We start from the raw sequence: 18450 nt of genomic DNA, 5'->3' as shown, positions 1-18450 counted from the left end.
ACCTTGAGGAAGCACTAATTTTGTCACAGTCTCTCTAGATCGACATCCAGACGCCTCCTTCAGGATCGCGTCACCACTCAGCCTGTCCTGGGGTCCAGGTGGGTCTTTCTTGGGGAGCTGTGCGGATGCTCCCCAGCTCCGGGGGAGCTGGCAGGACCTTGGTGGACCCTGCGTCCAGCTCGCACATGCACTCCTGGGCCTGCAGGGGGCCTGCAGGGTGGGGGTCCCTGCTCCTGGTGGCCTGGCTCATTGCAAATGGTAAAGTCCTCTCACTGGTCCTGAGGACAGGCACTAACCACCTGCCAGTGGCTCCTGCTCTCGCACTCTCTCCCGCTCTTGCCTGTATAAGTTTTGAGGGACAGGGGCTGGGGATTGAAACTGGGACCAGGAATATGGGAGGCTGGTGCTCAACCACTGAGCTACAGTGGCTCCCCTGAGTTTGTTCTTTTGTTTGTTTCTTTTGTTTAATTTTTAGGCACGACTGGGCATGGAACCCAGGACCTCATATATGGGAAGCAGGTGTTCAACCAATTGAGCTACATCTGCTCCTCAGAAAGATATTTTCTTTTTTTAAAAAGAGTTATTTTTTATTTCTTTTCTTCCATTCCCCCCATTGTCTGCTCTCTGTGTCCATTCACTGTGTGCTCTTCTGCATCTGCTTGCATTATCCAGCGGCACTGGGAAACTGTGTCCCTTTTTTGTTGTATCACCTTGCTGCATCAGCTATCCCTGTGTGCGGCACCACTCCTGGGCAGGCTGTGCTTTTTTCACGTAGGGCAGCTCTCCTTGTGGGGTGCACTCCTTGTGCATGGGGCACCCCTATGTGGGGGCACCCCTGCGTGGCACAGCACTCCTTGCGTGCAACAGCACTATGCATGGACCAGCTCATCACACAAGTCAGGAGGCCCTGGGCATCAAACCCTGGAACCTCCATATGGTAGACAGACCCTCTATCAGTTGAGCCACATCCACTTCCCAAGATATTTTCTTAACTGCTAGAAATAGTGAAACTTACGTTGGGCTTCTAGAATTTAGAGGTACACTGAGAAAACATGATTTCTACCCTTATCCCTTTTCGTGGAATGAAAATCTCCTAATAGTACCATCAGTCCCCAGTGTTTCTGGTCAATTGAAGCGGTGGTTAATATGACCATGCCATATTTACATTACTGTCATCACCAACCTAAGTTCTGCTTTGGATGAATCATAAAGGATATTCTCTCCTCTTAGACACACTAATCCAACGTTTCAATCCTTGACAAGGTCACTGCCTCAGGAGTGATAACAGGCAAAGGATCCAGAAAATCTATATGGAACTACTTCAAAAGTTCACTATGCCCTAGCCTTGGCAGATGTTTAAAGTTGCCATTTTTCTCTCATGAGATAATTGTGGGATTTGGTGATACAATAGTGGTCCTGAAATGCTTTATTGTTATACCTTTTCAATAGTTTTGTATAACTCTGAGGCATCATTTTAGATGGTATCTAAAATTTAATCAAAGAAATGAATTATTTTGAATAAATATGATGGTGCAATGTTCATTAGGGTCACATGAATGCAAGAAAGTCCAGAGACAACAAATCCTCCAGCTGGAGAAGGGAACTTCCCATCTGCCTCCCACTCCTTCCATCATCCTGGAAGCCCCAGTGTGTCTCTGGATTTGCACAGATGCAACAATCTCAGCCTCTGAGGACAGGAAGGGAGATAACAGTTTGGGTCTCTTACAATCTGGTCTGTTTATCGCTCAGGAACTAGGAGAGAGGAGATATCACCAGTGGTATGGTTTTTGGCATTAGGGAAAATGTTAATTGTTTTGTAGTATATTTTAGGCCAAAATTGTATTCAAAGCATATTTTAGGATTTCCAAGTAATTCTCACTGATGAATGAGAAGTGGTGATCAAAGGGGACTTATGGACCTATTTTAGATTAAAAAAAAAACTTCTTTCTGCTTCATCGAGATGAGTTGGAGGGAAGTGGATGTGGCTCAACTGAAAGAGCATCCACCTACCATATGGAGGATCCACGGTTTGATACCCAGGACCTCCTGACCCAAGTGGTAAGCTGGCCCACGTGCAGTGCTGCCATGTATAAGGAGTGCTATGCCATGCAGGGGCGCCCCCTCCCCCCCGTAGGGGAGCCCCATGCACAAGGAAGGCACCCGACAAGGAGAGCCACCCTGCATGAAAAAAGCACAGCCCACCCAGGAGTGGTGCTGCACACATTGAAAGGTGATGCAGCAAGACGATTCAACAAAAAAGAGATGCAGTTTCCCAGAGCTGCCTGACAATGCAAGCAGATGCAGAAGAACACACAGTAAATGGACACAGAGAGCAGACAATGGGGGGGAAGGAGAGAGAAAAAATATTAAAAAATAAAAAAGAGATGAGGTGGAAAAGTGTCAGTGGTCCAGAGGCTTAAATCAGGGACAGGAGGACACGTGAGAAGATGGCTTGGAATGGTGGTTTTTATATGAATGTTTCAGATTCTGAGGCACAGACCATCAGCCTGTGAACTGGAATAGGTTGTTAGGAAAAGCCCCTTAAATTTAGGATGTGCTTATCCCATGTGCACAAGAATTAAAAAAAAAAGATTTATTTATTTCTTCCCCCCTCCCTCCATTGTCTGCTGTCTATATCCATTTGCTGTGTGTTCTTGTATCTGCTTGTATTCTCATTGGGCAGCTCCAGGAATCGATCATGGGACCTTCTGAAGTGGGAGAGAGGCAATCATTCTCTTGTGCCACCTAAGCCCCCTGGGCTGCTGCATCTCTTATTGTCTCTCCTCTGTGTTTCCTTTTTGTTGCATCATCTTGCTGCATCAGCTTTCTGTGTGGGTTAGCACTCCTGCATGGTGCAGTACTCCTTGCATGGGGCAGCATTCCGTGTGGGCCAGTTTACCATACAGGCCAGCTTGCCTTCACCAGGAGGTCCTGGGTATCTAACCCTGGACCTCCTATATGGTAGACGGGAGTCCAATTTCTTGAGCCACTTCCATTTCCCACAAGAATTTAAATATTGGAGTATTTCTTATTTAAAAGTGGGTTGAGGGAAGTGGATGTGCCTCAACTGATAGTGTCTGCCTACCATATGGAGGGTCCAGGGTTCGATACCCAGAGCCTCCTGACCTGTGTGGTAAGCTGGTTCATGTGCAGTGCTGCTGCATGCAAGGAGTACAGTGCCACATAGGGGCGCCCTTGCATAGGGGAGCCCGACGCACAAGAAATAAGCCCTGCAAGGAGAGCCACTCTGCGAGAAAAAAGTGCATCTTGCCCAGGAGTGTCACCGCACACATGGAGAGCTGACGCATCAAGATGATGCAACAAAAAAGAGACAGTTTCCTGATGCCATCTGATAATGCAAGCGGACGCAGAAGAATATACAGTGAATGGACATAGAGAGCACACAACGGGGGGGTGGGAGGGGGAGAGGGAGAAAGGGAAGAGAAATAAATAAAATAAACCTCTTAAAAAAAGTGGGTTGAGGGAGATAATGCATTTACATGCTGAGTTTGGCTTCAAGAGTGGCCATGTTTGAGCAACATGGAGGGTCTCAGGAGGTAACTCTCAGGGACCCTGCAGCTCTAGGACTAGTTCAAATTTCAGACACACAGGCTCATACGCATAGTCATCAGTATGAAGATCTCATCATTGGACCATCCTTCTTCACTGGTCTTTGCCCTTGCACTTGGGGGATTATTGCTGTTCCATTGGGGAATGTGACAGAGCTCCCTTCGGTAGGAACTCAGCACTCCCTCAGTTTTCGTTTGTAACTATAGCTACTATGAAAATAACCAACATATAACAGAATATTTTTATGTCCCCTGTATACATGCTCTGGAGAACTTTCTCCCAACCACGTGCCCCCCATCAATAAAACCTCTCACCCGTGTTCCTCGCCTGCCATAGTTGATCCCCCTATGGTCCAAAACTTCTTCAATAATGAAGCCTAATGTATTGTTAAATTCAATTAATAGGAAAATGAAATAGTAGTGATAGGTTTAAAGATTAGAAAAAGAATACATACTAATTTAGAAAATCTAAAATAAAGTAAAAATAAATTGGGGTTTTAAAAAATGAAAAATATTATAAAACGTTGTTTTTGACATTTTGCCTTTCATCACTGTAATAGTTGTTGCCCTGTATGTACAATGGCAAGGCAATTTCTTTCATTTCTTCCTCAGTGTCTACATCCTTCCTTTTTTTCTCCCCTAATTTTCAATATGGCTAAGAGTCTTCAAAAAAGAGTCAGGAGGTTACCAGAGGGGTTGCGTTTATGCACACCTCAGCAGGATCCCAGAGACAGTTAAAGTAGATACAACCCCAGGTGCTGGTGCTTCTGAGGGCTATGGAGACACACAGTGTCTACAATTATGGATGTTGGCTCTGGCGTTCAGTGCCTTGTCTTTGGGCCCTTCTTTGGGATTTGTGTTCCTGAGTGTGATTGAATTGGACTCAGATGTGACCTTTCTACACATGCCTCTTCTGTCACTTTTACTGAACCTGTGGTTGGTGCTGGGGTTGGTGTATACTCTGGAGACTTGAATCTTTGGGCTGGCCATGTGCCAGCTGGGCCCTGAGCCTCAGCAGAGTTGAAGCTCATACTCTGCAGTATGTTGGACTTGCACATGTCGGCTAACAGGGAGGTGAAGATAGTCAATCACAACACCAGGGAACCGAGTGCCTACAACTCCAAGCAGGAGAATTGCATCCATCAACCATGTGGGATCTAAGCCCCATCTCGATATAGAGGTGGAGTGGACATCACCATTCCAGGGTCCACAGGATGGAGGAATAAAAGATGGATTAGAGTGGGCTTTCTGGTATTCTACTATAGAACTATTGTGACTAGTAATAGAAGAAACCGTAATATTCATGGGGAGAAAGTGGCCATGGCAGTTGTTGAGGGCAAGGAGAGGGAACAAATGTGATGTGGGGCATCTTTGAGACTTGGAGTTGTCCTAAATGGTATTGCAGGGACAGATGCTGGACATTATATATCTTGCCATAAATCACTGAATGTACTCGAGGAGAGTGTAAACTACCATGTAAACTATAATCCATGTGGTGCAGCTGTGCTCCAAAATGTATTTACCAAATGCAATGAATGTTCCACAATGATGAAAGAGGTTGATGTGGGAGGAGGGCATGGGTGGGTGAGGGGTATGTGGGAATCTCATATTTTTTAATGTAACATTTTTTGTGATCTATGTATCTTTAAAAAAAAAAAGACAATTTAATTTAAAAAAATCCTAAAATAAGAAGTGGGTTGAAATAGCAGTTAGAACCTGAATGTTATTTAAAACAAAATGAAGAAAATGATCAACACTCAGCTATGATAATAAAGTTTTCAACCCCATTTTCAAATAAAACATCTCCTAACCTATTGTCATACTGACTTCATAACTTAGATTCCAAAGCATTTCAATAAATTAGTTTGTTTTAAGTTGGAAGTCCAACAACACTAAAGATGGCCTTAAAGCAAGAATGTGGGTTCAAGTCCTTTATTTTGGAGGAGATCCCAAGAAGCACAAAGAGTCAAGTGAGGCAGGTGAGATGGCCCAGAGAAGGAAAACAAGAGAGAACTTATTATGAGTCAGAGTATTTTTATTTATATAAACACTTTTGGGGTTTTTAGTCAAAACAATAATATCAGCTCAAGCATAGCATTCATTCCCAGTGTTTTTTCGTCTGTTTGTTTGTTTTAGCAGCAATTGTTAATATGTTATTTTTTTGGTAATTAGAATGGGACCTGCTTAATGGAGATAGTAATTGGGTTTCTACCAAAAATATCTGTGGCCTGATGATCATGGTGAGCATTTTTTCTCCTCAAATAGGGAAGACTTTAAGGAAGCATTAATTTAAAAATTGAGGTGTTCAGACAATGGAAAAATTAGAACTTCGGCAGTTATTTACTTATTTATTTGTTTTTGAGGTACTGGGGGTCGGGTATTGAAGCCGGGACCTCATATATGGGAAGCTGGCACTCAACCACTGAGCCACGTTGGCTTCCCTGAGTGGGTTTTTTAGTTTGTTTTGCTTGTTGTTTGTTTTTTCCAGGAGGCACCAGGGACCTCCCATGTGGGAGGCGGGAGCTCCTCTGCTTAAGGCACATCCACTCCCTAGGCTTCAGCAGTTTTAAAACCCAAATGTTCCTTTGACATTATTTTGGATTTAAATACATTCCTAAGTTGCTTTCAGGCTCACTATTTATTTCTCTCTCATTTCAATTAATTCAATGCTAAGTATTTCATACCTTCAAATTCTAGTCAGCATATTTTTGGTATATTCACATCATTCTCAAATCAAATTATTAGAGTTTAAGTTTGTTCTTTTTCTAAAATAATAAGCATATGGCTACAGGTTCTCTAATAGGGATTAATTTCATTTCTATCTTAAAATATTTTACCATTTATTCTGTTTCATGTCCCATAGTTTAGGGTGCAGCCTGATTCTGTTTGTGTGATGGATTCTTTCCAGGATCTCCCTAGGTGTCCACTGAGTTTAGCCTTCATGCCTCCCCAGTTTCCTCTGCTCTGACAGCTTCCCAGGTTTTCCTTGTTTTTCATAACCTTCGTTGATTTATTTTTTAGAACACCCCTAAAGCTGGCTTTTCCTGGTACTTTTCCTCATCATTCAATTGGGTTTATGGGTTTGGGGGAGAATATCACTTTTCATCATACTATATCAGATATTTCATGCATTTAACCTGATTTAGAACTGGTGCAGTTCACTATATTGTTTCAAGAATTCACCTTGTGGGAAGCAAACTTGGCTCAATAGATAGGGCATCAACCTACCACATGGGAGGTCCATGGTTCAATCCCCAGGCCTCCTTGACCCATGTGGAGCTGACCCATATGCAGTGATGATGTATGCAAGGAGTGCTGTGCCATGCAGGGGTGCCCCCCCACATAGGGGAGCCCCACGCGCAAGGAGTGCGTCCCATAAGGAGAGCCGCCCAGCGGGAAAGAAAGTGCAGCCTGCCCAGGAATGGTGCTGCACACACAGAGCTGACACAACAAGATGACACAACAAAAAGAAACACAGATTCCCGGTGCCGCTGATAAGGATAGAAGCGGTCACAGAAGAACACACAGCGAATGGACACAGAGAGCAGACAACTGGGGGGAGGGAGAGGAGAGAAATTTTAAAAAAAAGAGCAGGATGCAGGGGACAGAAGTAGCTCATGGTTGAGTGCTGCTTCCCATATGAGGTCCTGGGTTCAATCCCTGGTACCTCCTGGAAAAAAATAAACAAAAGGGCCTTATTAGAGAGAATTGTTCTATAAAAATGGAAGAAGACTGTAAAATATTGGGGTAGGGGGTGCTGGTTTAGAGGAGAGTCGGACCAAGACAGCAGGGCTCTGAATGGGTGGAGGGAGAGAGCCAACAACCCTCATGATCAAAGCAGCTCAGAAGGAGGTTGGAAGAAAATCAGTTACTGTGAGATTATTAAACCCTCTGCCATAGGGCAGTTGGCATCTCTTTCTCTGTTTTTCTCTGTCTCACGTACACACACATGCACACACTCAAGAATATAATGCCTTTAATAAGGGCCACATGGCCCAGTGAGCCTTTTCTATAAAAGGGTATTCTTTGGGGGAAATGTGAGTGAGCTAAATGCTATGTTGATGTGAGGCCAGGACAGATTAGCCTGGGAAGGCTGAATGAGAACCAGGAGAGTCCAAGACTGTAAGTTCCTGTAAAGTAGTAAAACATCTTGGTAAATGTCGTTTGTGCTTGTTATTTGGTGTAAGTTCTAGAATTTACATACCCACTCTACTCATAATGACCCTAAACTGATATCCACTCACATAACCTTTAAGTGGACTGATTAAAGAAATTGTTAGACACACAATGGAAGGCTCTTCACCAACGCCAATGAATGATCTATAACAACATACAATCGTAAAGATAAAGTCACAAAGAACAGATGGAATGAAAAAAGCTAAAGGCAGAAGGTTCATCCTCTGTGACTCCATTTTTATAAAGTACAAATGGGTGAAGGTGATCTGCACTGCTAGATGTCCTCATAGCGGTTCCCTTTGGGGATCTAGGACGCCCCCTGAAGGCACCTTGGGATCTGACAATATTCTGTTTTACGACCAGGGTGCTGTATGTAGAGTTGGGTTCAGTTTGTTACCGTGCATTGTGCTGTGCACTTTAGACCTGCTCATGTGTCTTGAAGAATTGTTTTTAAGCACCTATCTCCAAATGTAAAAAGTTGGGGGAAGGTAAGTAGGTTAGTATCAATACGTCCTTCTATTGTCAAATGAAGTAAAAGGTATGAAATAACATTGTCCTATATGATTATACATATGTATGTGTATATATGTATGCATGTATGTATGTTTTGAGAAAGCATTAATTCTTAATAAAAAGGGGGCGTGCCTGTAGCTCAAATGGATGAGCGCCTGCTTCCCATGTAAGAGGTCCTGGGTTCAATATCTGGTATCTCCTTAAAAAATCAGGAAGAGTTTCTAGGAAAGGTGAATTTTCCTTCCCCTAGCCATAGTAGCAAGAGACGCATTCTGCATCATAACCTGCTCAAAGAATCTGATTTGATCATGTGTCATACTGACCACTTTAATATGATGCGGAATGCCTTTATTCTGTGAAATAAGGAAACACAAGTAAATATAATTATGAATTTCTAGTCTCATTTCTTTTATTACACTTCTTACTTGAAAATAGTATTTGGAAGACAACTAAGTATAAAAGATTATTTCAAAGTTTTGTGAAAACATACCTTAAATCTCTTCTTAAAAATCCAATGCCAAAAGATTGTGTTATTTGATATTTCGTGCACTGGTAACTACTTTTTAATGCTATTTCTGTATATAAAAGGTGTAACTATGTGGAAGTTTTTTCAAACAAGGTAATTTCACTTTCCTCTTCTAATCACAAGCATGTAGCTTTAATGAAACTCAGATTCCTTTTGCAAACTCAAAGCTGATCCTTTATTTCTTTCTTTATCCCTCCCCTCCTTCCCCATTGTCTTCTCTCTGTGTCCATTCACTGTGTGTTCTTCTGTGTCCGCTTGCACCCTCAGTGGCACTGGGATGCGGCATTTCTTTTTTGGTGTGTCATCTTGAAGCATCAGCTCTTCCTGTGTGCGCTGCCACTCCTGGGTGGGCTGTGCTTTTTCCACATGGGGCAGCTCTCCTTGCAGGGCACACTCCTTGTTTGTGGGGCACCCCCATGCAGGGGAGCCCCTGCATGGCACAGCACTCCTTGTGCACAGCAGCTCTGTGCATGGGCCAGCTCACCACATGGGCCAGGAGGACCTGGGTATTGAACCCTGGACCGTTCATATGGTAGACGGATGTTCTATCGGTTTAGCCACGTCCACTTCCCTCAGAGCTGATTCTTGATCCTCTGATTTTTTTGTTCAAATACTGTGATTATACTTGAGGAACCCATGTGAACCATTAAGTTGTATTTATTTTAAAGCATGCTCTAATTTCTAGATTTTGAAAATCCTCAGACATATTGAGTATAAAATCACCTAAATCAAAGGGAAGAATTATTTTTTTAAATTAAAGTTATATAGAAGTTAAGAGAGAATTAGAAAATTGATCAAGTGTAATGAAGACCACAAATAAATTGGTAAATCTCTACCAAACTTTTCAATGATCACATTAAATATACATAAAGTATTTATTCCTGTTAAGGTAACATAATTGGAGTATATTTAATTGTATATTTTTAAAAAGAGATATAGCAAAACATTAGAATTAAGGTAAAATAATGAACAATACATTATACATAACATTAATCAATTAAACAATTATCATGACTATCTAAATATCAGATAACAGACTTTGAAGTTAAAGTACCTTTTTTTGTAATTAATATCATTACATTGCTTAATGTGAAATTTCCCAATATTATTGGTTGAAGGATAACAAATATATCTCACTGATAATACATAATAAATGCACATGTAAAATAAAGTTAAAGTGGTTTGTCTTCATTGTAATTAGTATCATTGCTTAATGTAAAACTACCCAGTAATAATGGTTGCTGGATAATAAACATTATCTTACTGATAATACACATATATACACATGTAAAAAATACAATCATGCAAATATCTATATAAACACACATACATACACAAATATACATTGAGAAATGTATGTACGCATGTGTATGCATATATATGCATATATATGTATATAATGTGTATTTATTACTTTTTGTAACATGCTTTTTGGTCTAATATGTGGAAAATATTTTTACGTGTCTCTATTTTTCAACCCCAAAGTTCAATATATACGCATTAGATTAACCTCATTCTTTAGGTTTTCATTTATAGAAACATTAATACTTTGCATCGTTTTTATAATGTACAGGCAGAAATCCTTCATACATCTGAGAAAAAAATACCTATTGTGTTCCTTTGGAAATCCACAAACCACAAATGCCACATCAAATGGATTCATGACGTCCCCCATTCAAATGGCTATTCCTCCACTGCTTCCAGTTTTGTGGTCTTCATTACACTTAATTCCTCTGCTCGGTGACATGAGAATGCATCCCCAAAACTCTTTCTAACCTGCTTGTTAGAAGTTGGCATCTTCCTATTATACAGAAATAACAGCCTTCCACCGATCCCCAAAAGCCATGCAGGTTTACCCCAGTATTCTTTGGTGTTTTTAATAAAATTTTATTCAAGTATATCACTCATACATGAACATACACAAAGAATAAGTGTATAGTAAAATTTGTGAGCTTACAAAACAGACATGCATGTCATCATACAGGGCTCCCATACATCACCCCACCACCAAGAACTTGCCTTGTTGTGAAACATTTGTTCCAAACTATGAAAAAGCATCGTCAAAATATTACTACTAGCAATAGCCCATATCTTACATTTGGTGTATTTTTCCTTCAACCCACCCGATTATTAACACTCTGTATTAGTGTTATATATTTGTTATAGTTCATCAGAAAACCTCACATTTGTCCTATTAGCCACAATCCATCATCCACCACTGGATTCCCTGTGATATACATTCCCATGCTTTGTACATTCTATTCAAAGTGCATGCCCAGTGGCTTTCATTTTCATCACAGAGTTGTGCTGTCACCACCTCCGTCAATTTTAGAAAGATTTTATTATACACCTTTATATCCCCCTATTGTTGTTCCTTAGTATTGACATAATAACTTCTTGCCATTGTGGTTACTAGTATAAATATAAAAATGCTCTTCTTTTACAAAGTGCTAAGGATATGGTGACAGGTGGAAAAATTACACCTAATGTAACTTATGGGCTGTAGCTAACAGTAATATTGTAATATTTTGTAGCAATGGCATCATTTGTGATTTAAAAATGTCAACATGTATGTAATTTTTTTTTGGTAAAGAAGTGAAAGCGTATTTTTGTGTTACCCTTTATTCGACTAGAGTTGAATCTGGGCATTTTTGTGTGAGAATGTTTTAAACATGCTAATATTACTTAAAATTATATTTCAAAGGACTGCTGTCTCTCTGAGGATTTAAAGTACAACTTTTATAATTTGAAACAAAATGTTTTGTCCAGTTTCACCTCATGCTACCTCATTCTTGCCTGAGAACATGTTTTTTTCAGTTTTCTGAATGACCCTCTCTCATGTTGTTGCTTTCTCAAGGAAATTCTCCAACAATACTATGCTTAGTTAGCTTCAGGACAAGTTTAATATATCAGACTGAAAGCTGATTTACCCCATAATCCCTAGAATGTTTCAGAACCTGCTGGTTTTTTATTGCACAGTCCCTGAATGCAAATATTATTAAAATTTCAACTCTATAAGTATTTCCATAATAATTACTTAATAACGCATTATATTTGCTATTTCTTTTTTAATTATATTATTGGGGCAGAAGCTCATGTTGTCCTGCTCACCTCTCTCTTTTCATGTGATAACTTCATACTGGCTCTTACAAGTCTGGGCGATGGCTGAAAAGACAAATGAACATTGTGTAAAATCACATGCCTTCTGTATATCTACAAGGTTAGGAGAATTCCTAACCTTGCTCAGGAAAAGCAGAGTCTGGAGACACTGCAACCTCGGCTCATGAGAACAAAGGGGCTGACAGCTGGGAAACATGCACTGAATACTGCAGCCATGTCCACCAGCCACCAGCTGGGGTTATCAGAAAGAGCAATACAAACCTGGAGGATGGAGGAGAGGGTGTAAAAGGATACAAAGGTGCTCACCAGGGCAAGGATGGTGCGAGTGGCTCTGGACTCAGGGGAGGCTCTTGGGGAGTGGTTGGTCCCATGAATGTGTCGGACCCGCTGCTTGTGCCTGGACAAGATAGAAACCAGGGAACTGCTGGCCCAGAGCATGAGCCCCAATCAGAGCACATCAGGGAATGACAGCAAGGCTGCCTGAAGGGAGCTTACGATATTGTCGTGAAGTTTAGAATAACAATACCGCAAATATTTTTTCTTTTCAGTAGTATCATTTCTCCATTTGCTGGTCACATGCACAAGGAAATAGATATTTACCAGCATGTAAACGAGCCAGCACAGGGCTATGGAGATGCGGATGTACTTGAGTGCCTTCCCTTTAAGATCTGCCCACCTGGAGTTCCCAGGGCTGATAGTGGTGGCCTGGAAGACACTCAAGAGGCAGGTGGTGGCCATGGACATGCCCCTGCCCACACCATGAAAATAGTAAAGAAGTTTGCATCCATAATCACTGTGGAAATGTTTCCAGCCCAAAGCTGCCATTGTCTGTGGGACTCCTATGGAGAAGAGAATCAAGGAATTGGCTACAATCAGGTGCTTGAGAATCAAATCTGTGGCTCTTAACCTGCACCCTGTGAAATAAAGGTAGAGATGATGGAGGAGAGAGACATTTCCAAGGACACCAACTACAGTCTGGGATAAGAAGACTATTTGTATCGCCAGATTCCTGGAGGGCATTCTGCCAGTTCCCAGGGACTGATATTTGACTTGAGAGTCTGAGGAATCTGCAAGAAAATATGAGGAGTGTGCTACAGTGATCAGGCCTACTGAAATCCACTATTCTCCACTTACCACTAAGAGTATTAGAATATTACAATATTCAAAGTTGTTCTTTTATTACGATATTTCAAGAGATGAAGACATGTCCTTTAAAAAGAATGTTTGAAGTTGGAATCTCTACTAAGAAGGCTGCACAGAGGTAACTTCTCTATCTTCACAAATCCACGAGTCAGGTATTATGGAGATTTCATTAGAAAGATGATGAAAACATACACAGAGGAAATTTAAGTCATTTGTCTAAATTCACATCTTGCTTAGGAGTTAAGTTGTGACTTGAACTGCTCATTGCAAAGAAAGTGCCATTAACCACTGTGATAACAAGAAAAGTTTGGTAGGTGTGTTCTTCCAGATCTATATTTAGCTTTGATTATTATTAATTTTTTTCCATTTTTTAAGATTGTTTTTATGCCTTGTGTCTAGATTGTAGATTAGTGGTATGTTATTTTATAGTTTTGGTGGTAGCAGTTTTCCATTTATGTGTAAGGATATACTCTACAGGCCAATATTGTCTGTGAATGAAGATTTGGAGCTCTTAATATAAAGCAGATCTTAACAAAATATCAATTGTACAATAGTAGTATGGGAACTGGCTCCTTGAGTCATTTGGATTTTATGAATATGAGAATGTCTCCATATTAGGATAGTGGTAGAGATACTCAATTACTTTTATGTTAGGAAAAAAAGCACCGTGTCACCTATCAAAGGAATTATTGACAAATTTCATCTCTCCAGTACTGAGGGCCATGTAACAGTAATATGAGATAAAGCATTGTAGGATAGAAATGAAATTACTGTTTATGTGTGCATTAATCCCTGACTTAAGTAAAGCTAGTAGCAAGCTAGTAATCCTTCTGAAAGATTTTGCAATGAAGACATATGCAAAATAACATCTGTACAGTGAACACTGTGTGCATTTTTATAAATCTAAATAAGAGAACTTTGGTTTGTTATTAATATATTATTAAACCAATCTGGCAGCTGCTGTCTGAAACCCACCTTTTCAAAGTTCTGTGTTCCTTAAATCCTGCTTCCGACAGACTCCCATAATGAAAAGGCCCTGGATGTTTTCAGTAGAGACATAATTACTGTCTCTGTTAAATGTTTCTTACTCCCAGAGCTAGGAAACATTTGCGTCATCTCAGCAGTTGCCATTTCCATCCACTGCTTCTGCACAGGACAAGATGATTCCCATTCATTCACCCTACTTTTTATTACAAGTTTAGAGTTATTATAGGCACATGTCTTGTTACCTAGAAGTCGTTTCTATGATTCCTGAAAGGGTGGCTGAAGAGCAATTGATTTCAGAATCTCAGATCTCCAACACCTGTTTTAAAAAATTTAATCCCCAGAATCCCTGTCCATGAAGATTGCATTAGATCCCATTAGGGGCCATCAGGAACTGGTGTCAGGTCTGGGAACCCCTTCTCTCTTTACTACCTCAGGGATGATTCGTCCTTCCTGGGTGGCTTTGGCACTGGACCTGCCTCACACTCTGAAGGATCTTATTTCTGAAACGATCACTTCCCCAGCCTCCTCATATCCCTCCTCCTCTAAACTCTGTCTCTCAGCATGAAATAGAAAATACTCACGGACTGCTTCTGGCTGCTGGGACAGTGGGCTCCGTGTGACGGTCTCAACAGGCAGTGTGTGTGGGAGGGAGTTAGATATGGGATTGAAGTTCTGTGACCTCATCTCCCCACAGACCTGCAATTACCATTTCACCAGGAGTGGCCTTGACAGGTCAGGCTTGGGGAGCTGAGAATATTTCTGAAAAACATTTTCCTCAGTTGTTAATTACCAAAATGAATGACAAGTTCCTAGAGGACATTGAAATTGGGAGAGGGGGTCTTGGGACAGGCAGGGTCTCATGGGAAGGGGTAGACAAGACTGAGGCCTGACAGGGGACCGACTGACAGTGGGTGGGTGGTCTCAGAGGATGCCATGCTTCTCTAAGTGTATTATTACCTTTGATGAGAAGGAGAAACACCTGAAAGAGGTCAAACCTCTCCACTGCAGGTGTCAGGGACACAGCAAAGCACTAATCACACAGGCTTTGATGGAAAGACAGAGAAGAGGCAGAGGAATGTCAGTGCCCCTCATGGGCATTTGTTCCCCACAGCCAGCGGGTCTCTCTGCAGCCCATTCAAGGAGATGTCCTATGCAGTCCCCTTTTCTCCAGGGGATTGTGTTTAATCCATCCAGGCTGACACACATGGTCCTAAGGGCAGGATGCATTTTTGGGTCTCAGGGAAAGGTGGAAGGCCATGCTAGGTCTGCCCCTTACAGCAACAACAGAATTAAACCTTGCTTGAATTTCCAAGGCTGGGACCATCTGGAAGGCTGTAACTCAAGGAGCAGAGAATTAGTCAGTGGCAAATTTATCCCAAGAGCCCACAGGTTAGGAAAGAGAAGCCGCTGCTTCTGGCTGCCATTGCTGGGAGGCAGGGTCTGATGGGAGGTCTGTGAATGTCTGTATCAGGTCACCAGGTTCTCCTGGAGATTGATGGCATTCAATTAACTTCCATCTCCCAAATTCCATATATGTTCCCTTACTTGGCACACTATAATCATATTCGTACTGGGAAGGTGCTTCTGGAAAACATAGTCTCCACATTAAAATGGAAAGTTGGTGGTGACAAGTGGATAAAAGACAGTGCTGTTCAGGAAGGGAGCAGAGGTATATCTGACCTGAAGAAAGATTTGGAAATGATGGGAGGAATTTAGAACAGGAATCCAATTCACTTGTTCAGTTACCTCAGGCTGAATACAGTATCAGAATTTTCCCATACCTGATGTGACTGAAGGAAAAACCATGGCCCATGGGCAGTGAACAATTTCATTCCAAATATATTTAGTAAGTGGTCACAATGTGCTCCATGAAATATTTTAAAAGAGGAAAGAAAATCCCAGAGAATGTAAATATTTTGAGTAACGTTTCAGCACTGTGATTAAGAAGAACCAACTTGGAGGCAGATGTCTTAAGGGGTAGATACCAGGGAGTACCAATTTAGTTTGCACTTACAAATAAAAAGAGGGAGGTGCTGGAAATGGGATGAGAGTTGGGGTGGGTGGATAGAGGCTTCAATTTTAGACAGGTGAACCTGGAAAGAACTTACTGGGAAGGTGAGTTTTGAATGCTAACTTGTTGAAGAGCATCTGAGAAGTTCTGCAAATAATAGTAATGAAGACTAATATTTAAATTTTTACTTAAACTATTGAACTGTTCTGCCCCATAGACTACAAATTCAAATCACTCCCCTAACTTAACATCTTCTCTTTTTTCCATTACAAGTTCTCCCAGGTAATGCTCCTGGTAAATAGTGAAATTGTTTTAACCACCAGGTCAGTTCATGTTTTGTGGCTCTATCTTTCAGCCTCCGCACAGCCATGAACTGGAGAAACTGTAATTTTTCCCATTTTAAAGATGGGACAATAAGTCCCAGAGAGCCTGGACATAAACTGCAATTGTTCTGAATCTTAAGTTATTTTTTATCTAATGACCCATATCTCTGCTCACCTTTCCAGCCAGAGTTCTCAAAGGATTTGATTATTTACTGTTACTGTGGGGGGGGGGGGGGAGGATAAAAGAAATCTTAAAAAAAATAGGAAATACATTTGTAATGCTTGCTACATGCAGGGAAGTGTTATGAGTTCTTTTTTTTAACACTTTTAAAAAATTATTAATATAAATAAATTTAGATTACACAAATGTTATATAAAAACATAAAAAATGTTGGGGATTCCATATGTCCTATACCCTATCCCCCCACACTTTCCCACATAGGCAACATCTTTCATTATTGTGATGTATTTTTTAGAAGTAATGAGGACATATTGGAGCATTGCCACAAAGTATGGATTATGGTTTATATTATAGTTTATTCTCTTTCCTGCACAATTTTGTAGATAAGGCAAGATATTTAATGGCTGGCATCCATCATTGTAACATCATTCAGGACAATTCCCATGTCCTGAAAATGCCCCCATATTACAAGTATTTCTCCCTCTTCCTCTTCTCATAAACTCCAGTTGGCACTGCCTCCACATCAATGATAAAAGTTCTTCCATTGCTAGAATAACAAATATTCCATAGTAGAAGCACAGTAAATCTACTCCAGTCCATCATTCACTTGTATTAATTCTTTATGCCTTACAAAAATACTTGGAAAGAAGTTTCTCTGTCATAATTTTCCCTAGGGAGGCACTGAGGTACAGTGAAGTGAAGTAGCTTACTCAAGGCCGTATGGCCCCAATGAAGCCAGATTGTGCTTGAACCCAGCCTGCTTGTCCAGTGTTAGTGCTCTTGATCACTGTATTATGGCCATGAAAAGAGATAAGACATAGAGAGTGTCTACCTTGTCCAGACATAGTGCATGGGGCCTTGGATGTGTTTACTTTCACCTGTGAATGGCCTAGACATAGGGCTATTACTATTCCCTTATTGAGGATGAGAATTCTTATTCAGCAAGAGTTCAAAAGTAAGAAAATGGAAGAGTTCAGTTCAAAATCAGAGTTGATGAACCTATATGTGCTCATTGCCCCACATTGTCTTGAATGAGTTGATCTTGTCTCCCTTATTGGCCACTGTGTTCCTTGGATTTTAAAATAGGGCCTGGAACATGGGGAGTTAATTAATATTTGGTACAAGATAGAAAGATACTGCCAACATTATTTCTTTTATGTCAATTTGAATCATTCACTCTATATCTCTCTATTTTCTTAGCCCCTATGAAGGCCTCCATGCACCACCAACTGATCTTTTTGGGCAGAATTTGACCTGAGAGAAATGTACCCAACATCACCCCCTGAATCCCCATGTTCAAATCCAGGAGTCACACCTAAGGAGAGTGTAAGTATAATTGTCAGCAACTTGTGACATGGCTGGCCTTTTTTAACTTCTTTTGTATGAAAAGTTTTTCCATATAAATACATAATATACATTATTATACTTAGCAAAATGAACAATAATTCCTTACTATTATCTAGTACATATTAATGTTTCTTCAACTGGCTAATATTTTTTCCCTGCTTGCTTCACTCTAACTAGAATCCAAGCAGAGATCATTATTAATTTTTTGCTTGAATACTTTAAGCACAGCCAGGATATTGCATCCATTTCACGGCATATAATAGAATATATTGCTCTAAGCAATAAGTTTGTAAAACATGGGGTCAAGACGGTGGCTGAGTGAGCGCACCTGACAATCTCTTCTGCAAAGAAGCGGCTGGGCAGCGTTGGAAATTCTTCGGGACCAGGCTGTTTCAGGATTTTGCAGGGCAGGAGGTGTCTGGACATCGATTTGGTGGGAAGGTAACAGAGAAAATTTGTGTATAAGATAAAATTGAGGCTCTATTACATGGAGGTTGGGGCTGCGAGTGGGACCCTCCCTCCTAGGGTGGACGGAGCCATTGCACCGGCACTGT

At 41.0% G+C, this 18450-nt stretch overlaps 1 pseudogene; it reads right to left on the bottom strand.

Annotated features, from left to right (window-relative positions):
• Positions 1-12027: 12027 nt before the first annotated feature.
• On the bottom strand, positions 12028-12924 carry LOC105745021 (vomeronasal type-1 receptor 4-like; annotated as a pseudogene).
• Positions 12925-18450: the final 5526 nt, after the last annotated feature.

Source organism: Dasypus novemcinctus, chromosome 18 (genome assembly GCF_030445035.2).
Source record: "Dasypus novemcinctus isolate mDasNov1 chromosome 18, mDasNov1.1.hap2, whole genome shotgun sequence".
Lineage (NCBI taxonomy): Eukaryota > Metazoa > Chordata > Mammalia > Cingulata > Dasypodidae > Dasypus > Dasypus novemcinctus.
Note: the sequence above shows the minus strand (reverse complement) of the source record. Positions and strands in the feature narration are given on the sequence as shown.